Raw genomic sequence first — 23,452 nt, forward strand, 5'->3', positions numbered from 1 at the left:
AATTAAACAGTCAGATGACATTGCAACCTCACTGTAATTTCTTCCTTTCCTGTTGCCTGGAGATAAATCTGGATTATTCAAGAGGAAAAACTCTGATTATACTTCTATTGTCTTTCTAATCTCCCACCAAACCTTGAGAATGAGCTGCATTTCTCTGCAATGTTTCAGACACTGTATAATACAGGTACTTACAATAGGTCACTATACTGGCTAGTGATTGAGGTGCTGGAGGTGACTGTGTCTACATTGCAAGGGCTTGATTGTGACTGGCTCATGCACAAGGGTAGGAGGGACACCCTCTCTCTTGTTCCTATGTGCGGGGGTGGTCACAGTTGCAGTCCCTGTACTTGTGGGAGAACAGGGGTTGCTTCCTCCCTGCCCCATTGGTTGCACAATGCCCGAAAGGGGTTAGGAAAGCATGGCCCCATCTACCTTTTGGCAACAGCTCATAGTAAGGTTGGCACACTGTGGGTAGGATCATATGCCATTCTAAGGGATGGTGAAGCCTGCACATGGGAAGATTGGAGCAGGATTGTGAATCACAGTCCATTCCCAAAATCCTTTGGGAGTGGTGGAGCTCCACACTGATCTCCATTCATGGCTGTGTCTAAAATACAGAATCTAGCTAATGCATGAATTACGCATTAGCAGAAATCAAAGTGTGTGCTGTTAAATAAGATAGTTTGTACAAGGAGAGATCTTACAAAAAGTTTTTTTTGTTATTCACCTCATGTTTAGAAGAGACTATTTGTAATTTCTCATCAGTTTATACAAACACAATGGGAATGGGGTTGTTTCTAATAACAACTAGGTCATGGTCTAGAAATAGAAACCTTTAATGATGTCACTACGGTGGAGAGAGGACTGGAGACTATACCATAGGGAATGATCTCCAGTTGGCAAGGAGATGATGGATGAAATGATCTCATAGGTATGTTTTGCTTATTTCTACAAATCTATGTTAGGACTAGAAAGAGTTGTGTCAAATATTCATACAGAACTCAGGAACTTGCTCAAACGACGTACTGCATTTGATAAACTTAAGGAGGGAAGGTCACAAAGTGAGGAAATCTGAGTTCCTCACTAGCTGCCTAGGTCCCTTCTTTTCCCCACCAAATTTTGGGTCCCCACCCTCCCCCACTATGTGCCATTTTTTTGTCTTCAGGGAAACAAGGTGACCTTCCCTTCTGATACTTCCTGTGCCTTTGGGGGCAGAGGTACCCACTACTCCTATCTTTATAGAGGGACTGCCAGCCTGGGTCATAGCCCCTAACTTCTACTTACAGGAAAACAGAAGATGGAAACACTCCCATTTTCATCACATCTAGCTCTGTAATAAGCCAAGAGGCAGCAAGTACCCTTAAGGTTTAGCATAGTAATTAGAGATTCCCTAGGAAATCACTATCTATCATGTGCTATCAGTAATGTATTCACAGACCATAACGATAAGACAGACAAACTTGTATTTTTAAGATAGCAGACAAGGGAACATCCATAATGAAGATTCATAGATTTTAAGATCAGGAAGGATCACATGACCATCTAGTTTGACCTCCGGCATTACACATTTTATAGAATTTTCCCCAGCAATTCCTAGATGTAATGCAATAACTTCTGGTTGAGCTTGAGCAAATCTTTAAAAAGATATCCAGGTTTGATTTATAGCTTCAAGTGGTGGAGAATTCACCTCATTTTCTGGTGTGTTGTTCCAATGGTTAATTCCCCTATTAATTCTTTTATTGAAACTTTTGCTATTCTGAATTTGAATTTGTCTAACTTCATCTTCCAGCCATTAGATTTTTTTATGTATTTGTCTGCTAGATTAAACTGCCATCTACTATCAAAAATCTCTTCTCGTTGGTAGGTACTTATATACTGTGATCAAGTCACCTCTTGACCTTCTGTTTGGTAAACTTAATAGATTGAGCTTCTAAAATCTTTCACTGTAAGACAGTTTTCCTGAACCTCAAATCATTCTTGTATCTCTTTTCTGAATCGTTTCTAATTTTTCACAATCCATTTTGACACGTGGACAATGGAGACGTGGTACTGCAGGAATAGCCTCATCAATGCTGCATATGGAATGAATTGCAAATAGATGCTAATGTGCATCTTCTTTGAGCCTTATACTGTGATCCTTTCAATAGCATTTTTTATACTTTGTATTATAACCTATGATCAGGTTCACATCATGGGGTAAGTCTTGTGACTCAGTTACAGGGCAGAGAGTCAGGACATCTGTATTCTACTCCAGGCTATGCTACAAACTTACTGATATTGGAAAACAGTAATTCAACTGTGTAAGTAGTAATGGGACTACTCATGTGAATAAGGGGATCACAATGTGGCCCTAACCTCTATGTACCTTGGCGCTCTCATCTGTTGAAAAGGGATGCTAATTCCACAAAACTGTTTTGTGAGATTTACAAACCTTAATGAATTAAAAGCATTCTGTGAATTTCAGATGGAAAATGTTATCTTAAAAATGATTTGCAAATAAGCATGTTTAGTATTGCTCTAAGTGCTGAAATGCCTCAAATAGTGCAAGAGATTATTTCTAGAAGGGGGAGCCGTGTTAGTCTGAATCTGTAAAAAGCAACAGACATCTTGCATCTGAAGAAGTGAGGTTCTTACCCACGAAACCTTATGCTCCCAATACTTCTGTTAGTCTTAAAAGGTGCCACAGGACCCTCTGTTGCTATGTCTAGAAGGGAATTACATTCTGCATTCCTTTGCTAGGACCAACCCATCCTAAAGATACCACCCCTCCTCGGCAACAAGCAAACCCAACAGGACCCAGCAGTTGTAAATGGTGGGGTCTGAAAGTCAGCTGTAGAAATATGAATTTCTGCCAGAGCCTGTTTATTTGGAGCCTTTCAGAACATAATACAAAACCTATTCTAGGGTAGATGATTAAAAAGAATAGAATAGAATTAAAATAAAAAAATAATCAAGATGATTGATCACAGATGGCAGCGTATTACAGTCCTCCATGCTGTTGACCATCATCATTTTGCAACACATGAATTGAGATCCCCTCCACAAGAGTTTTGTTTGCCTGACAGTCACAAATAGCAGTAAATACAATATCTCTAATATAAAAACCAAGGCCTTGTCTATACTACACAGTTCTGTCACAAAAGTCAGCTTTTGTCAACAAAACAGCAGAGGTGTACACCCGGAAATGCTCCTCCTGCCAATCCCCTGTTATGCCGACCTAATAAAACCACCTCAACGAGAGGCGTAGGACTTATGTCGGTGTAGTAAGGGCGACGCCATGACTGTGTAGATGCTGTGTTCCTTACAGCGGCTGTTAGCTGTCATTCTTGTCTGCTGCCTAGTCTCTGCTCCAGGCTCCCCACTCCCTACCGGGAACCCTGCTGCCCTCTGGCTCCCTGCCCCCCCCACGGGAAGCCTGGCAGCCAGCTGGACTCCAGGTGTAGATCTCCCTGCTGGAGGTGAGAAACCCTGAGCAGCCTCCCCCTGCTCCTGGCTGGGAGCGTGAAGGTGAGAAGCCCTGGGGGGCAGCTGGGCTCCCAGTGGGGAGCTACATGGAGCTGAGAGCCCTCGCTCTGAGTCCCCCACAATGCCCTTCTTCAGTCGGTGGAAGTGCTCCTGGCGAGGATGTGCACCTCCGACGGAAGAGGGAGGGTAGTGTGGGTATCAGTAATTACTGCGATGGCTGTAAGTCAGCCTAAGATAGGTCAACTTATCTTTGTAGTGTAGGCATAGCCTAAAGGTGACATAATGTTGGTTTAAAGTGGGAGAGCTGTTTTTACCATGGAATATCTCTCTCCCACATAAATCATGCAGAAGCAACTTTCAAAACCAAGACCCAGATTCTGCCCCCACCTCACACTAAATAGCATCTTACTCTGCAAGTAGAACTACTCTTGGAATAAGATGTTATTCAGTATAAGTTGGGGTGGCGGGATGTGATCCCAACAAATGAACTCCTTTCCCAGTATAGTTTTGTGATTTCTGTCCCCCAGAAGCAAAAATTGCTTTTCATTTTGTAAAACTGCATCACAGTGGAGGTGGGAATATGTGAACAATCAAACATGATCTTAAGCTGAATATTGCCCACACATTCAACAGCACTTACTGTCACTCGGAGGAGGCCATTAGCAGGAGATGGAAATTATGTAGGTGTCACATGGAAAAAAAATCTTAAAAGTTTGTGAAAAATAGAGAAAAGTCTGCTGTTTTTCAAGTTAAAAACCATTTTATTTTTTGTTATCCTTTCCTGTTGTGAGAAGGGCATGCAAAAGGGGGAATAGGAAGGGATATGGCATTATGTTACATCTGAATTCTGCGCCCCACAGAAGAGTTTGTTACCTGTATGGCACGTTCAAAGGAGGAGGAGCACCCCAGCTCCTGTGGAATTCTGACATGGGCATGCTTCTGGGCAGCACACAGATTGCAGGTGCATCAGAGAGAGGGCAGCAGGTTTCCTTCACCTTTTGGGTTTTGTTGCTGGTGTTGGTAAATGTGCAGTGCCTTTTTCACATGGAGGAAGATCCCTGTGCAGCATTTTAAGGGGGTAGGAACTAGTACCCTCAGGGTATGTCTACTCTGTAGCACACAGACTCACACTAGCGGGTCGGGAGCTATAATGCTAAAAATAACAGTGAGGACATCATGGTTTGGGCTGGAGCTTGGGCTTGACCCCCTAGGCTTCAGAGCCCCAACTCCAGCCCAAGTCATAACAACCACATTTTCATTTTTAGCACACTAGCTTGCAGGGGCGGCTCTAGGCACCAGCAAAGCAAGCACGTGCTTGGGGCAGCCCATTTGCAGGGGCAGCAGGGATCCAGCATGGGAGCTGAGAACCAACAGGGGGCCCTGGGAGCTGTAGTTCCTTGGTTAGCTCCCTGCCTATAGAGCCAGCCCTGGAGCAGGGAAAGAACTACATTTCCCAGCATTCCCTTGGCCACTACCAACAGGAAAGAGGGGGAGGGAGGGAGGAAGCTGAGACCTCATGCTGCAGTAGGGTGACCAGACGTCCCGATTTTATTGGGACTGTCCCGATATTTCCTTGTTTGTCCCGCGTCCCGACCGACATGCGGTCGGGACACTGGACAAACAAGGAAATGCCCCGGAGCCTAGAGCCCGGAAGTGCTCGCACCCCGCCCCCGCCCCGACTCCGCCCTCTCCTCCCCCGATTGGCTCCCTCCCCGAATCCCTGCCTCTTCCCCGGACTCACCATTCCCCCTCCCTCCACAAGCGCTGGAGGGAGGCCCGGCAGACGCAGGGGAAGCGCGGGGCCGGGGTGAGTAACAGTCCGGCCTGGCCCCGAGCAGGCAGGACTCAGTTGGGTGGTTGGGAGAGGAGGGGGCGGCCCGCGGTGCCAGGCGGCGGCTGTTCTCACCCCCAGGCAGCGGGACTCGGGAGCAGCTGCTGCTGCAGCTCCCACTGCCGCGGGGGAGGAAGCGGCCATGGCGCTCCGCGGCTGCGGCGCCTCCGAACCCCCCGAGCCGGGGCCTGCTGCAGGGACCCAGCAGCGCGTACGCTGGGCCCAGCCCCTGGCCGGTCGCGTCTGGGCTGCTGCCCAGCTGGTGCTATCCCGCGGCGGCCCCGGGGCGGAGGCATCGGCAGCCCAGCCCCGTTCGTTCCCCTGCGGGACGGGGCCGCCACTCCGGGGCCGCCGCGGGATAGCACCAGCTGGGCAGCAGCCCAGACGCGACTGGCCAGGGGCTGGGCTGGGCGCAGCGTGCGCGCTACTGGGTCCCCGCAGCAGGCCCCGGCTCAGGGGCGCCAGAGCTGCAGCCGCGGAGCGCCATGGCCGCTTCCTGCCCCCGCGGCAGTGGGAGCTGCAGCAGCGGCTGCTCCCGAGTCCCGCTGGCCGGGGGTGAGAACAGCCGCCGCCTGGCCCCGCGGGCCGCCCCCCTCCTCGCCCTACCACCCAACTGAGTCCTGCCTGCAAGGGACCAGGCCGGACTGTTACTCACCCCGGCCCCGCGCTTCCCCTGAGTCTCCCGGGCCTCCCTCCAGCACTTGCGGAGGAAGGTTTTTTTTTTTGGCCCCGCCCCCTGCCACGCCCCCCCCGCGTCACCCCCCCCCCCCCCGCGTCCCGATATTTGTCTTGGGTGATCTGGTCACCCTATGCTGCAGTCTGCTTTGAATGGAGAGCTGCACTGTGAGTAGGGATACCATATTTTAACATTCAAAAAATAGGACACTCCACGGGGAGGGAGGGTAGCCCCACCCTGCCACCATCCACTCCCTCCGACTGCCCCCCACAGAAATCCCAACCCATCCAACTCCCCTGTTCCTTGATCACCCCCTCCCGGGACCCCTGCCCCAACTGCCCCTCAGGACCCCACCCCCTATCTAAGCCCCACTGGTCCTTGTCCCCTGATTGCCCCCTCCTGAGACCCCCCCCCAACTTCCCCCCCCAGGACCCCACCCGCTACCTGTCCCCTGACAAACCCCTGGGACTCCCATGCCTATCCAACTGCTGCCTGTCCCCTGAGTGTCCCCCCGAACCTCTGCCCCATCCAACCCCCCCACTCCCTGCCCCTTGACTGCCCCCCCAGAACCTCCTACCCCTTATCCAACCTCCCAGCCCCCTTACCGTGACACTCAGACCAGTGTGTCTGGCTTCGCGCAGTGCCAGACACGCTGCTGCATACATGCTGCCGTGCTCCCCTGCGGAGCCACAGCCCCCCACCCACCCCCCCAGCACCTGCCTTCCAGATTTGATCACCTCAAAATTCAGGAGTGCTCAAGCTCAGTTACTTCATTTCTCCCAAATCAAATATACTGATCCACTGTAACTTGCTGTAGAAAAAGTAGGATAAAACTGAGCAAGAAATGCTTCCCAGTGGTTAGTAGGACTGGAATTGCTATTTTCAGCAGCCATTGCCTTTTTTGTTTGTTTGTTTAAAAGGAAGACCGTGATATCGCATTGGGAAATTCCCCATAGAAAGAAAGAGTGGAACAAAAGAATAATAAAGGCACCTCAACTTTTCCTCATTTATGGAGGACAGTCTTATAATATGCATCCAGATATCCTCCAATCACACAAGCTGAAAATTGTTCCACTTTACTGCAGTTCTGTAACCATATGGGAACCAATTCTGTCTGTGTTCTGTGCACATCCAAAATTCCTGCTGAATGACCTGCCCTGGGAGCAAGTTACCAGTGACCCAGGGCTGCAGCGGAAGGAGGGTGCAGGTGGTGGGGGGAAAGCCCAGGGCTGGGGCGGCAGAAGGTGTGTGTGTGGGGGCAATGGTAGGGGGGTAGGGGGGAGCCCAGGGCTGGGACGGCAGGGGGGTGCAGGTGGGGGGGGTGAGAGCCCAGGGTTTGGGCAACAGGGGGGTGTGGGGGGGACGGCGAGGAGCCTAGGGCTGGGACGGGGGGGGGGGGGGGGCAGACAACATTTTTTTTGCTTGGGGTAGCAAAAAACCTAGAGCCGGCCCTGCTAGCTTGAGTTGCACTAGCATGAGGCTGTCTAGCTGGGCTGGGAGGTTCAGTGTAGACATACCCTCTGTCTTCCTCTGCCCCTCTTCCCCCACATAGAACTGGCCATGATGTCGCCCAATAGCTTCCTAAACCTTAATTTAGCAATTTGTAAAATTGTTGTTGTTGTTCTAAGACACCCCTGTTCAGGACAGCATTTTAATTTACCATTATAGTCAGTGGGATTTAAGGAGATACTTAAAATTAATCATGCATTTAAGTGCTTCCCTAAATAGGGATGGGCTGAAGTGCTTTCGGGAATGGGCAATAAACTTCTAGGCCTTAAACTTAATTGCAACATCAGGCAGCAACTAAAGCAAGCCTTAGCTTGAAAACTGGAACTGCTTGGTCCTAGCTCATCAGCTCAACAGAACAAATGGAAATTCTTGCTGTTGCTGGATTAAGGCTTCTGGCAAACAATTATGTATGTTTAAAAATGACATTTTTAATATTTTACTGCACTTTGATATCTGGAAAGTGTTATCTAGAAATGTTGGGTGTGAAAAGATTGTCTCTGTTTGCCAACATTTGGTAAGACCTTGCTACATGGTTTTATAGGTAAAATTTTCAGAAGCATCTAAGTAATTTAGGCACCTAAGTCCCTTTGCAAGTCAATGGGAGATCAGCTCCTAAAGGACTTAGGAGCCTTTCAAAATTTCATCTATATTATTTGGACAAGTTAAAAAGATTTCAAAAATGGGTTGCAACTCAGCCCCTCCATACAGCCCACAAAGTAAGCCCAGATTTACAGCCTCCTCCCTGCAGATACTGTCTGCATTTCCCCAGCAGGCATAAAGCCTGTATGGCAAGCTCCTATGACACCTGAGCATAAAGGGTGAAGAGGAGCATGGCTGGAGTGCACTGCATTGGACAGTGACTTCGGATAAATTATGGCCCTAGACGGCTCTAATCTATGCCAGAGTCAGGATTAAAGAAGAATTGGGAAGAGAATAGAATTGTAATTGGCTCCTTGGTGGTCCTTTCTGCAAAATCAAGCAGATCTTGGCATAAAAGAGAAACTGGCCCATAATCCAGCCCATTATGTTTCTAAACTAATCTCAATATTAATGGATTATAAATAGAAAATACAATCAGATTTTCAGCATCTTTTTGTCTGCAAAGCAAAATACCATAAACATAAAACTATCCCAAGGGATCAAATTATATTACAACAGAAATAAAGCTACAGTTTCCTGTAATTAGAAATCTATTTTCAACACCACCTTCACATTTTAAAAGGCTTTCTTGGGTGTCTTATAAAAAAAAAAGTCATCGACAAGAAAAAAATAGTTTAGAGTCAGAATTTTTGAAGAGATAGTGAATGCTCATGAATTATGCAAGTCAGAACTTTCATTTTAATAACTTCATTAAAATATAAAAAACCTTAAAAGCCAGCCAACATGAATACATATAATATTGTAGAAGAGAAATACATTGAGTGCTGTGACCTTGCTACCAGCCATATTGAAAGAATAACGCGAAAAACCTTAGAGGAAAAGAAAAGAGATTTATTAATGGGCAAAATTAACAATAAAAAACAAACACCACCACAACTACATATCCACCTATATTAATCCTAAAGACCCCATCAGAGTCTTTACACTCTGTACAGAAGCTATCCAGCCATCTTAGGGTTGTCTGTAATGCCTATCACCTTAACATCTAAGCTGTCACTGACTGGCAGAAACACAGGCAAAAGATGAGTGCAGCCTGCATAGTTATCTAATCCCTCCTGAACAGCCTCATGTGTGACCCCAATGTAAATTCTGTCTGTGTTAGATTGCCCACCTGTGGGGCGGGGGGAGGGGTCAACTCAAAATAACCAGGTATCATCTTCATAGCACCCTTGTGTTGAAACTAACTCTTCTATGTTGATCAAAATAGCACCTAATGATGTCCTCCATATCACTGTGTAGACAGAAATTTACCTCTCTGATCCCAGCCTTTCTCTGCTCTGGCACAGCTGGTAATTTCTGTGCAGTCTTTTACCTGCACAGAAATTACCTGGCAAGTTGCTATTTCGGATTATAGAAAAGGCCTAAGGGAGTTGGTCTGTCCAATCCAACTCTGTCCATTCCATCCATCAGTTGATCATTTTCCTCAACCGCGGAAGCCAGTTCTGAGGCTGAAAGCTTCAGGGATTTGACATTTATATGGGCTAAAAATCTCCATATTATATCAAAATTAGAGCTGCAAACCTCATACTTCAGGGCATATGTCAGCCTGGGTTAGGAAGAAACTTTCCTTATGGATAGGTTTTCCTATGTTTGTTCATTTGTGGCGTGAGTGGAGGAAGGGAAGAGAGGGTTGCACTTTCCACTGAATCATCTGCTACAGGCTACTTGACTGCAACAGCATATTGAATTAGATGGACCATCTAAAGTATGGCAATTCCTACTAAGAAGGGACATTATTTCAGCAGAGTCAAATTGTTCTGCTATGTTTTCTTGCAATGCCTAGGGTGAGAAATAGATTGCACATGCCGATTAATGATTAAATTAGAATTGTACCGAGCTTGTAAACATTGCTCTCAGAAGCTTTAATACAAGCCCTTTACTACAAGCCAAAGACATATCGATTCATTCAGGATTTACATACAGTAGCTATTTTAGCAACTGGATTATTTGAGAAGGGAGAGATTTCTAATTACATGTATAAACACCTATAGTAATACACGTTGACCAAGGATAGAGTGATCAACAATCAGCTGGTCAGATTGATAGATGAACCTTGTAAGCAAACTGATCATTATCTCAACTTCAGATCCGCAAAAAAAAAAAAAAAATGTGGAGGAGGAGAATTTATCCTTCCAGTGCTAATTTTCCTTTCCTTCCCTTTCCACTTTTAAAAATTAGTAATCTTACCTTTTTAAAACTAGATTTTCTCATTTGGTCTAATTTTAAGAGGGTTTTTGTTTAATTTATGTTGTACACCTCTACCCCGATATAACGCAACCCGATATAACACCATTTCGAATATAACACGGTAAAGCAGTGCTCCGGGCGGGCGGGGCTGCGCATTCCGGCGGATCAAAGCAAGTTCGATATAATGCGGTTTCACCTATAATGTGATAAGATTTTTTGGCTCCCGAGGACAGCATTATATCGGGGTAGAGGTGTATTTGTTTTTATTCTGTTGTACAGCAACCCCAAGCAAGAGGAAGGCCTATCTACATATAATTATTATTAACTTATTAATAATTATTTTATTAAAAATGTAGCTCTTAATAGCCAAGATTTGGCTTAACTCTACAAGAACATCATAACAATACGAGCAGCTGTGAAATAGATTCAGAAATACTGTAGCTAGTGTTGCAGTGCTGGAGTTCTTGAGGCGATTAGTCAAACAGAGTTGCACATAGGCTTACCAGCAGGTTTAATTTGCTTTCAATAATGCTGAAAGCTGCCGCAGTTGAGATACTGGCTGTAAAGCTGCTGCCTATTTCTTGGTTTTGCTATAATTGTTTATAAGAAACAATTTTAAAAAAAATATTATGCTAAAATCAGGGAAAAAAGAACCAGAATAAATATATTTTTAGATCAATGCTTAAATTTTGGCAAAAGCTTGAAAAATATAGTTTAGGATATTGGGGGTGAGGGAGGGACTCCGTAATGCCACATGATTTGTAAAGCACCACAAGCATTTTATTGACATTGCTGTGCACTTCAAGTTCTAGGGAGCTTGTATTACTTTCTAATGAAATTATAAAACTGATTTGAAAATCTGATTACACATTACTTACATTTTACATGCTTTTTTCTCCTTGTCTAAGCCTTGTGTGGGCAGGACAGGTGATTGATGTGTACTATTTTGTGTGTGACTGTTTTATAGGCTTCCCTGTTCTGTTTGTAGTTGGGAAACTGGCATGTGTGTGCATCTCAAAGGAAAGGGAAAAAATCACAAATTAGAGCCTTGATCCTATATTCCCACTGAAGTCAGTGGTAGTTGTTTACAGTAATGAGAATTGAGACGTCTAATGCCCAATACTGTGCTGAAAATATACCTGTGAATGTATAGGAAATGGTGGTTCTGGCACTTCTATTGCTAATGTATACTTTTCTTGTAATAAAATATATAGGAAAATGGGTTATCTATTTCTTATTCTCTAGCAATATTGCCAGTTTATATATACTTTTTCAGGTGGTTTGTTTGTGGAAATTTGTTTACTAGTCTGAAGACTCAAGGTTCATCAAATATGTTAGAAAATGTGTACTTGTCACTGGGAGATTAGATTGCCAAACAAAAATAAAAGCAAAGTTCCAAGTTACAAAACTATGCCATATCAAAGCTCTTCTGTTTCAAGGTAAATAAAATTAAGAGAACAACATGATTTCTTCTCTCATTGAGTCCAGGCTCCTCCGCTTTCAGTTATCCATTTCTCTTCTGCTTTCTGTGAACATCAGCTTGATTCTGTAACATAATGTGCCTCCACAGCATTCTCTCCCCAGCAACTTTACATGTCCTGGTTTATTTCCATAACCCTGGAGAAGTGACAGAGAAATCAGGATCATGGGCCTTGGTCGTACCTGGGCAACACAAGCCAAGCTGTCTTTGGGCTACTGTGTACAAAGGGGTAGAATATCCATGACAGTAACTTAGTTACATGGGAATTAACCACTTAAGAGGATAATCAAATAGCTATGGAAAGTGTAGAATTACCATTTTTGCCTCTTCCAAAAGTAGGACGATGATGATGGAGCTGAGAGAGCAGTGTGTATCAATAGCTGCATGGTACAGTTTCTTGATTGCCCTTCTACGACAGCTGTGGCCCTGAAATCTCCAGTCCTTTTATTCTAGATGTTATCAACCTAAATTACAGATTTGGGGGGAAGGGAAAGGAATTAAGAAGAGCTGAGTGTACCTCATTATGCAAGAAAGTCACTATGTCCATTCACTTGGGATCATAGTATATGAGGAAGACTGAGGGCATCATTAGAGTTCAGTGGCCAATGGAAATAAAAACATCAGTGTTTTGAGTTTAAAGATCTGGTATCCATTGAGAGCGCTTGTTGCTCCCAGCACATTAGTGAATTATCAAAACTAACTGGGTAAAATGCCCATGACTGACTGCTCTTTTGAGACTATTTTTCATTGCATTGGGTAGCTTCTTGTTAGTACATCTGACAACAGTGCTGCACAAGTTTTGAGCACCACAGTTTAGGAAAGATGTGGATAAACTGGTGAGAGTCCAGAAGAAAGCAACAAAAATGATAAAATGTTTAGAAAACCTGAGGGCAGGTTAAAAAAACTGGGTGTGTTTACTCTTAAGAAAAGAAGACTGAGGGAGACCTGATAAAAAGTCTTCAAATATGTTAAGGGCTGTTGCAAAAAGGATGGTGGTCAATTGTTCTCCATGTCCACTGAAAGTAGGACAAGAGGTAATGGGTTTAATCTGCATCAAGGGAGATTTAGATTAGATATTAGAAAAAAAATCTAACTATAAGGATAGTTAAGAACTGAATAGGTTAACAAGGTAGGCTGTGGAATTCCCATTATTGGAGGTTTTTAAGAACATGTTGGACAAACACCTGTCAGGGATGATCTAAACATACTTGATCTTGCCTCAGAACAGAGGGCTGAACTAGATGACTTCTCAAAGTCCTTTCTAGCCCTATATTTCTATGATTCTCTTAAAAGAATAAATATTTTATGCCTTGTAATGAGCATATTTAATAGGCTGTGTCCCATGGTTAGTATAAACCATACAAAATTAAGTATATACAATACTTCGTAACCGCTTAACCGCATCTGAGTGTATCAGGTATGTCTTTAGCAACTGGGAAATGTTTGCATAAGCAGGTGCAATGGGGGCACAGCAAATGAGGTTAAATTAAAATAAATTATACTAATTCATAATGCTCTTTATTGGCAAAAATACAAATTTTCAAATAATTTTAAAGGGAAAAAAAGCTCAGGAGAATTACCCATTTCCCATGTTAAGACGCATCAAGCAAAGCAAGGATGCTGAAATATTTTATAATCATTTGAATAATGAGTTGATATGAGGAAAAAAACCCTAAGACTGAAATTTTTAAATTAAGGCACCTAAAGTTAGTCCCTGGGATGAGAATTGCAAGTGGGATTTGAGCATCTAATTGTCTTAGGTTCCCTTGAAAATTCATAGAGTCATATATTTTAAAGCCAGAAAGGATCATTAGATCATGTAGTCTGACTCCTGTAAAACAGAGGCCACCGAATTTCCTCTTGTTATTCCTGTACTGAGCCCAATAACTTGTGTTTGGCTAAAGCTTATCTTCTAGAAAGACATCCAGTCTTAAAGACTTCAAGAGATCGAGACAATTTCACTTGCCTTGGTAGTTTGTTCCAATGGTTAATTGCTTTCACTGTTAAAATTGTTTACCTTGTTTGTAATTTAAATTTATCAGGCTTTAACTTCCAGCCATTGGTTCTTATTATACCTTTAAAAAATCCTTTAGTACTAGATATTTTTTCACCTTGAAGATACTTATATATTATAATCAAGTCACTTCTTGATCTCCCTTTTGATAAACTAAACAGATTGGGCTTCTTAGGTCTCTCACTGTAAGGGTATTTTTTCTAGCCCTCAAATCACTTTTGTGCCTTTTCTCTGCACCCTTTGCATTTTTTTAGGGATAAGCATGGGCTTGCAACATGTAGATTTTTTTTTAAGATCAGAAGCTATGGCTGTGCAGAAGATGAGGGAGGGATAACTCAGTGGTTTGAGCATTGGCCTGCTAAACCCAGGGTTGTGAGTTCAATCCTTGAGGGGGCCACTTGGGGATTTGGGGCAAAATGGTCCTGCTAGTGAAGGCAGAGGCTGGCCTTGATGACCTTTCAAGGTCCCTTCCTTTCTAGGAGATAAGATATCTCCATTTATTTTTATATGAATAAAGGTTTGTTTGACTTCACGATATCATCTGCAAAGTGTTGTAGAGCAAAACTCTTCCAGCTGGTCAATAGCTAGATTAAATCTGGGTTAATCTCAGCTGCATTTTTTTAGTTATAGAGTATTGGTGGGATAGGGTGAATGGTTAGAAAAAAGTTTCATGTTACTTTGTAGATAAAATCATTTGAATGTTTACAGAATTGTCTACTGCAGTGGAAACACAGCACTGTTTTGAGGGGAGTCTTCTCTTCTTGCTACTTTCACTCATGGTCCCTCATGCTAGGGCTGCTCCAAGTTAAAGGGGTCCAATGGCAATTAGACCAACGTCCTTCCTGGCTGGTGAAGGCAAGTAGGGAAGTACTGTCTCAGTTGTTGCTGGAGATTGTCCATGTTACCTTGTGTGTATGCATGTGGAGGTGGGAGCTATGGTGATGGCTATTCTTAAGAATGTTATTATCTGGCTGTGGTGGGGTCCCTGAGGTGCAACCTGGATTATGGGACTGCTGAGCCCTCCAAACCCACCAACCTGGGTTGCCTCTCACATTGTGATGCTGATGTCAAGCTACAAGCCTCTGAAAGGCACTGCACTCACACAGACATCCACAGGCAGGGACATGCCTAACTAGTTTCATGCATGATCTCCCAGCTAACTGTGAACCATCAATAGGGAGGCTCCAGCCAATTCCCCCCGCCCCAGCTTCCCAGTCTTGCACCCCAGAACTGTACCATCTTCCACTGGTCAGAAGCCTGGCCAGTGTAAACTTAGTTTGCCACTTTGTCAAAGGAAAGTGGACATGCACCAGCCTTTGTTATCTGAGCAGATTTCCCAAGCACTTTAGACAAATTCACTTGTAAGGATAAAACATTAAAATAAGTTTATTAACTACAGAAAGATAGATTTTAAATGATTATAAGTGGTAGGCATCAAGGTCAGAGATAGTTACCTTAAGAAAATAAAAAGTAAACATGCATTCTAAATCCTAAACTTTTAGTGTAAACAAGAGTTGAATCAAACCGCTTTTCTCACCCTGACAAATGGTACAAGGCTGGAACTACCTTCCCGCTTGGGACCAAACTTCCTCAGTTCAAAGTCTTTGTCCTCCAGACATCCTTCCAGGTGTTGAGTTGGGGTGGGGAGAGAGAGAGGCCAAGTGATGATGTCACTGTCTCTGTCCAGCTGTTAGAAAGATCCTTGCTGTGACAAGGGAGGTCAGTCAGTCCCCATTGGTCAAGCAGTCTCCATTGTGTATGTGCCTTCTCTAAGGACTCTCTGGAATAGTGGATTGTGTGTTGATGAGTCATTAATGCCATCTGGCTATTGATGGCTACTCCTTTGTTGTAACTGAAAGGCTGGTTATGAGTGTTCCCAACCTCACAATATATTTCACTAACACATATAGCAATACTTCATAAATTTACATATAATGATAGCACTTACAATCCAACAGGATATTAATGTTTAACAGATTGAGACTTTTAAAATGATACCTCACAAGGTATACTTTGTACAAAACATATCATAATTAGAAGACAGTAGTGAATATGGGGCTTTCAGGGTGCTACTTTGAGGTATGGAGTGTCACACTGGCCTCTACTCAAGAAACCAAAATTCAATGAGGATAAACAATTGGCCTGGTTGAAAACTTTTACTGTGTTGGGATTAGTCACTGAAAAGGTTGTAGTAGAGCCATTCCGGAAATTTCTTGAATCTGCAGATTTCTTTGACTTCTGTCAGGCAGGTGTCAATCCTGGGTGTGGGGTAGAAACTGCTCTTATAGCACTAGTTATTGATCTCCTCTTGGCCATTTATTATGTTAAAGGGCCTGATTCTCCTCACACTTACACCTCTGTTAATCAGGAGTAACTCTTGGCGTGAAGTGTTTTGCACTGTTGTAAACTGGAACAAGTGGGAGAAGAATCAGGTCCCAAGTGTCCATGCTCTCGTTTTTAGCTCTGTCAGCAGCCTTTACCCCCACTGACCACATGTTTCTACAGACTTATCTTTGGACTCCAGCTTGGGTGGGACAGCATCACTCCTAGGTGCCTCCATTTTTATTTCCCTGAGAGGAGTCAGAGGGTAATGGGTGGGCAATAGCTCCTCTGCATGTAAGATAACATAGGGGTCTATTCTGTCCTTCCTGTTGCTCAATGGGTATAAGAGGCTGTTGGGAGGGTTAGTGAGGAGACAGAGACTACAATGTAACTCCGTATGTTCATGTCTCTGCCTCTACCATATCTGACTTGGTTGGAATTCCTCTCCGAGTGCAACTTTGTTTACCTTCTGGGCGCATTGCAAGGCCCATCTTTTTTCCCAGGCATGTGGGAAGCAGGTTTTATTTCTCTGCTTGCTGTGGAGGAGGCTTTATTTTGTTATTAAGTCATCTGGGGCACATTTGTTCATTTATTGCAAAGATATTCATAGTGAAAATTAAAATGATGTATGTGTCCCGTCCGTCCCCCCCCTCCCCCCCCGAACCTAGGATAGATGATCTTTTATGTTTTTTTAATCAAAATCAATTAATCAATCAGCACATCTCCCATGTACCCTGGTCCCACCCTTCTCTGTCTGTCTAATATATTTATGCCATAATATCTAGGCGTTGTCACAGTCAACTCAAAATCAGACAGAGGATGGGCTTTGCACTGATGGAGTACCCCAATGCCCTAAAATAAGCTGACCAAAGACAAAGCTGAATATAGTTCTATACATATATATACACACATATAGGACTATATTTTATATATATTTTTTTAAAAGATCGTACATTGTTCTGTACAACTGCAAACTGCAGAGACAAAAATTCTTTGCTGATTTGTATTTCACTCTGTTCCAATTTACTTATTGTGTGTCTGGTTTCAAGCCCTGGCTAAAAGAAATTAATACAGTTTTTCTTTTTGGTTTCTATACTGTTCATAACCATTCCTAGAAGCCATTACATTCCTCTTCATTTCTGATTGTACTGTATCCAGAGAGGACCCTGAATCTGGGGATTGCGTTTCAACAGCCAGACTGAGTGACCTAAATCATACAGATTTTATAAAGCACTTTCTGCAGCTTCTGTTCACTCTTGATTTCAGCACAGAACACACAGAGTCCCTAAGCCATTGCTATTTGCATAAGGGTTTGCTTACTTGGAGTCATTCCTAGTATAGACACATTGACTTTCCTTGTTTACATTCTGTTTGCTATATTTTCCCCTTGTTTACAGTTTTAGCATATTTGAATGCTGATAGAAGATGAAAAGGAAGAATAGAATCACCCAAAGTGCTGCTGCCTGACCTACCCAACACACATCTTGCTTTTAGAAAAAACCCAATCATTCTTCAGCAGTGCTTTGAGGTACATTCAAATCTGCTTTGGCATCTGTCCAGCCCTGCATAATATCAAGCAGGGGACGTCCTGTCTGAGAGAACAGATTGTTAGTTCAATTATACTCCTGAAATTGAGTTAAATTTCCATGAAATCTGCTTCAAAATGTGAAGAGCCCCAGGGGAATTTTTTTGTTTGTCTGCTATTACAGCAATCGGGCATATCAAATGGAAGAATGACATATATTGTATACGTGTGTGTTTTGTATGCTGTTTGTGGTTGTTTATTTCACGTGTTGGGTAACAAGGCAAAGGTGAACTGCTGTAGCTTGAGAATGTTGATAGTGCTGCCATCTAAAGACAAAATCCAGCTGTTGTACATGCCTCAGTAATGAGAAAGGAGGAGCTGTGACTTTTTTACATTTAATTGTATAATAATGTTATTATATTATAACCAAAAGGAAATTAGGAGTGCTTTAAGAGTCTACCTCTGTAAAGATGACTAAAGGAATTCCTCAACAAGATAGCAAGCTGTTTATATCGTAGGTTTGGGTCAATAGTTTTTAAAATGACCCTTATATATTGTACTACCTGGACTCTTCAGGACCGACTTGATAGCAACCACTCTACTAGTACCTTATGTTGTTGTTGCTAGAATAATAACAATATTTCCCCATGAGCATCACATCTGGTGCATACACAAGCATGACGAGGTTTCCCTGAACTTTACTGCATCACACAACTTTTAGTTCACTTTCTGGCAAAGGGACATACGGGTGCAACTTTTTTGGCAGTGACCCAAATATCCATATGGTACAAACTTGCTCTGCATTGATTTCAATATTGTTTTAATAAAATATATTCTTCTAGTTACATGGATCCTGTCACGCCTGGTTTTACATGTTTTACCTTTGATTTTCACTCTCCATTTCTATATTTTTCTCTAAAGTTTGAAAACAGTATTTCCCCCTCCACCTGTTTTGTCCTTTCCTTTACAATGAACATTTATTTTCCTGCCTCCTAACTTCACACATTTCTTGGGAAACACAAGTCAACACAGCTTTAACTTACCTTGGGTCAGAGTCTACCACTCCTTCTCAGGTTGATAACATACATACTCACAAATTGTCCCATTGATTTCAGTGTATAACTTGCCTCCACCTTCAGTTTTTGAAACATCCTTGTTTAAAAAAAGGTCAGCAGTGTCAGCACAGGTTTGAGAAAAAGGTTTGCAATTTAGCTAGAGCTCTCTCTGATGGGTAGATAGCTGCCTCTCAAGAATCATCAAGGAACTTTGTCTATTATTTATTTTTAATTTCTTGGTGACAGTTGGTGGATTTTTGTTTTTAGCTTGGAGAGGGTTGGGGGTGGTTGTAACAGTTTTATAAAATCCAGAGGACCTTTTCCAATATGCCAGTTCTAAGAACGGTCAAATCTAGGTCTTGAGAGTGTCCTTTTCGTTGAAAAATGAGAGAAATAAATGCTTATTAATGTCTATGCTGTATCTTAGGCAATTCATGGCTTTTAAAATAGTCTGCATTTTACTTGTAAGGCAGTAACTTTTTTTCATTTAAGTATAGCACTCTTTGATTCTTTCCTGCAATTTTCCTGTCAATTTTTACTTGCAGAGAATGAAATTAGACTGTATAGCACATATTCCAAAATGGAATTTAAGGCATAGAAAAACAACAACATGTGATCAGATATTGCCTAGCAAGCTTATCAGATATTGTCTAACAAGCTAATCAGAATGTAGGAAAGACAATAGGCTATACTAGAAACAATAAATCACTTGATGACTTAATTAGGTTAGCATGACTTCCACACAGTGATATACTGTAGTTTCTTAAAACCAAATCTCTAAGAAAAGTATTTGAAAGTAATGACATGCAAATTGTCAGGAAGGCAATAAGCTTGGCTTTCCAAAGGACACCAAGAGGTGCAAGCTATGCATCACCACAGATTGTTAAGGCTGAAAGCATGCTCACACGATGGGTTTGATAAAGATCATAAAACACAAAGTAACGTAGAACAGTACAAGCTGTGCAGTATCCACACTAATCTACATAAAACTTGTGCATGTATTTATTTATTTATTTATTTATTCATTCATTTTTGGCATGCACTCTTTCTCTGGACATGTCTAAGTAAGCCCAAGTATTAGGATTGGTTCAAATGCATATTTTTCAAGCTTTACATCAACTCATTTACAGGATGACAGAGGGTAGAGATGGATGGCAGGAGAGAGATCACTTGATCATTACCTGTTAGGTTCACTCTCTCTGGGACACCTGGCATTGGTCACTGTCGGTAGACAGGATACTGGGCTGGATGGACCTTTGGTCTGACCCAGTATGGCCATTCTTATGTTCTTACATTCTTTTACACTGCTTTGACAAGTAAAGGAACCTTCAACTGGACAGAAATCTCCCCACATAATACCCCTTGTTTATTAATTAAAGACACTTTAATTCATATAATACCTTCTAATGCAAGTAGCTCTATAAAGAATCTTTTGGGCTTAAGCTAATGCCTACCTGAGCTTTTTCAAATTTGTAATCATAGAGAAATACTTGACTACATCCAATTTTAGTCATCTATCAGCTAACTGAGATATCCAAATTCAAAAAGGAGCATTCGGAAGAATCAGGTGGATTTGTATTACACGCCCTTAAGTCCTTAACTCCACAAACCCAAGACTGGATTTCAATGAGAGTTAAGCACAGTGACAAATGATAAAATGTTATTTAAATGAGAGTTGTGGCCATTACTTCAGACCACTACTCTGAAATTTTCCAAGAGGTAAAACAAAGAGAGATGACTAAAAGAGAAAGAGAAATTAATGATATGTGTCTGGGATATGCCACTAACCTCTGCATCAATGGGTCTGTGTAAATTATAGTATCTCCCATGGCCTGGGCACCATTGTTGTGCATGATCCAGTTGATATAGTTGATGGGGAGGCAGAAAGTCCAAGATAAATGGTCAATTTCTGCTCTGATTTATAAGTCTCTTTGCCTGTATTGACGCCTTGTGTTTATGTAATAGGAAACAGAATTTGAGTCAGAGAGTTTAAGGTAGAGCGTAGCTCATTATATTGTAGTAAATAGGGCAGTGGCGAGGATTCAGGAGACCTGAGCTCTATTTCCAGCTCTGCCACTGACCTTTTGTGTGACCTTGGGCAAGTCACTTCATCTCTCTGTGCCTCTGTTTTCCCTTCTACCATTTGTATTGTCTATTAAGGTCTTGAGGTAGAGGCTAGCTCTTACTGTATGTATGCACAATGTGACCTCTAGGTGCCACTGTAACATTAATAATAGAATAGACACAAATTCTTTGAGCCCTTCTGCACTCAGGAGCACTAAGCTGTGGGGGTTTTCTGCCTCCTTTTGGCCTTGCAATCCAGGCTGACCTTTTCCCTGTATACATGGCCATATTTCTATTGTTTATTATTTGTGGACAGTACAAACACAGAACAAAAAGACAGTCCCTACCACAAAAAGCTTGCACTCTAAGTAACAGTCCAGAATAGTCAAATTAAACAAGAACCAATTTGTGCTAAATGTACTTGCTCCTCCCTACCACCTTAACATGAGAGTCGGGAATCATACTGGTGGGCAGACAATTTTGTGCACATATGATAAATGCTAGGGGTAGAGCTTTTGTTTTTCTTGGCTTATTTATAATTCATTGCTAGTGGCATGTAAATTTAAGAATCATATGATATTAATCCATCCCAGTACTTACAATAAAATGCAGGTTGAAAGAATCATGACTGAAAATGCGATGGAATGCATTTTTATAACCACAAAAGGTCCATTTTGCTGTTGTCTGTTCTCTCTTTTAAATTTCCTATGTACTCAATCCTGCTGATTGAATTAGAGAAAATCTCCACTCCATTCAGTAGTAGTAGGTACCTGAATTTTGCTAAACTATTTGGTACCTCTGTAGCTGAAACTGTCTCAAGTTTCCACTGAATCAGATAATTCTTATCAGATATCCTTGAGGATGATAAGAGGATCAGTGCTGTCACCAAGAGCAAAGCAACACAAAATTATGGTTCAGTTTAGAGCTGTTTGCTGCCATCCTGGTACTGTGTGGCAAGAGTTTTGAATGATTTGAATATGAGATTTCTGATACAATAATTTCTGCCATGAATGAGACCTGAAATGATTACTTGTCCCTGTAGGGTAAATGGAACAGCTCATCATGAAGGTCTTTGTAGAGATAATGCATATACCTATTAGGAAGATTTAATATTCTTGGTTGAAATACCAGGTCTGCAGCTCAAGGGTTAGGAAGGATGGTTAAGCTTTAAAATTATTTGGAAGCAGCTGATTTTAAGTTGCCATGGCAAAGGATTTTCAGACAATGAGAGGCTTTTACATTAATAGCATTGTAAGACTTGTTGTGATAGAATTGTCTCACTGAAGAGCAGCCTCTTTTTTGCTCCTGCCGACACACACGCTGATAAAATCATAAACTAATTATATAGTGTTATAATGATTTCTGGATACCTTTTCTGAGGGCTTTGTAACTGGGTTGGAGATTACTTTTCTGATAGATTTTTCTAATAGGACCTGTACTATTCAATATTTTTATCAATCAATTATCAAAATATGCCCCAGGACTATAAAAATGCTACTTTATGGAAATGACAATGAATTTCAGTTATGTTAGTCTGTTAAACTAGAGGCATGGCTGACTGTGAACAGGCTGCTCTTTACTTGAAATGGAAAATATTTTCTTATGGTTTATTGTGATTTTCCTTTAGATTCTTCAACTTTTGGGCTGCAGTGGCCTCTATGTGCTGCTGATGTTCAGTTGCACATCTTCTCAAATCCATTCCCAGTGTGTAGCCAAGATAGAGGGTTGGAGAAGTGTGATCCAGCTGAGGTTGAACCTGGATAGGACTGATGCTTTTTGGTAGGGGAATGTGTTTGAAGGAATTGATAGGGGTTTATTCTCCTCCCTGTTTTGGATTCCTGGGGTTGTCTTCCTTTTCCAAGATCTCCATAGAAGCAGTAGTAGCCTATAGTGCCCCTTTCTATGTATGGCTATCTAAAAAATAAAGCAGCTTCTCTTTTGTAATGCAGAGCATGAGTGAAATTCTGACTCTGTTAAGGTTAGTGGGAGTTTTGCTATTCACTTCAGTGAGTCCAGGACTACACCGCTTGTCATTGTTATCTACGTCTTTGTAGCCTGGGAGACAGATGCGCTCCCCTGGTTCCAGGTGCTTTGCACTTCTCAGGTGGTACAAAATGGCTGGAATCTGGCCCTACTAACTGAAAACGTGTCTGGCAAAGGGAATCTCTCAAATGGCATAAATCCAGCATAAGCAGCCCATGTGTCTACTGCCCTTCTGGTGTATGGGGCATGTTGGAAGTGGCTGGGGGAGAGGCAAGGTGGAGTGGAGCAAGTCTGTGCCCTGCCAATTCTCAACTGGAGTTTGGTCCCTTGGGAACTACAGCCCCCTGGTGTAAGCTGGAGTAGCTCCTAGGTTGCTCTAATTTACACCAGGGCCACAACTGAGGAGTAGTAAGTAGCTGACTGACTGCACCGACCTGCTTCTCATCCCTCTCCTTTCCTGACTAGGCTTCAGTAACAAAGAGAATATAGGCCAATATTATATGGCAGTGTCCCCTACTGGGAGCTGTCCACTCCACCACTCAGAAGCCTGCAACTGGTGCAAAATACTGCTGCCCACCTCTAATGTGGGAGAGGATGCTGAAAGCCCATCATGTTGGTGCTCTGTGTTTTGCCCTTTCTCCCTATTGACTTCGGGGTGAAATTCCAGGTGCTGATTGCATG

General features: G+C 42.6%; 1 protein-coding gene and 1 long non-coding RNA gene across 24 annotated transcripts in view; one reads left to right on the forward strand and one right to left on the reverse strand.

The window, feature by feature from the left end:
• Nucleotides 1-23,452, forward strand: part of SYT1 (synaptotagmin 1) — a 510,915-nt gene that overhangs the window by 425,315 nt on the left and 62,148 nt on the right. The window lies entirely within an intron of this gene.
• The window catches only part of LOC135974003 (uncharacterized), a 53,672-nt gene continuing 39,084 nt past the window's right edge, over nucleotides 8,865-23,452 (reverse strand). Inside the window, exons 2-5 of the long non-coding RNA XR_010591119.1 lie at nucleotides 18,713-18,821; nucleotides 15,360-17,736; nucleotides 12,124-12,272; nucleotides 8,865-11,945 (exon numbers count right to left, since the gene is read on the reverse strand). This is a non-coding gene — a long non-coding RNA (uncharacterized LOC135974003). The remainder of the gene's footprint in view (nucleotides 11,946-12,123; nucleotides 12,273-15,359; nucleotides 17,737-18,712; nucleotides 18,822-23,452) is intronic.

Source organism: Chrysemys picta, chromosome 1 (assembly GCF_011386835.1).
Source record: "Chrysemys picta bellii isolate R12L10 chromosome 1, ASM1138683v2, whole genome shotgun sequence".
Taxonomy (NCBI): domain Eukaryota; kingdom Metazoa; phylum Chordata; order Testudines; family Emydidae; genus Chrysemys; species Chrysemys picta.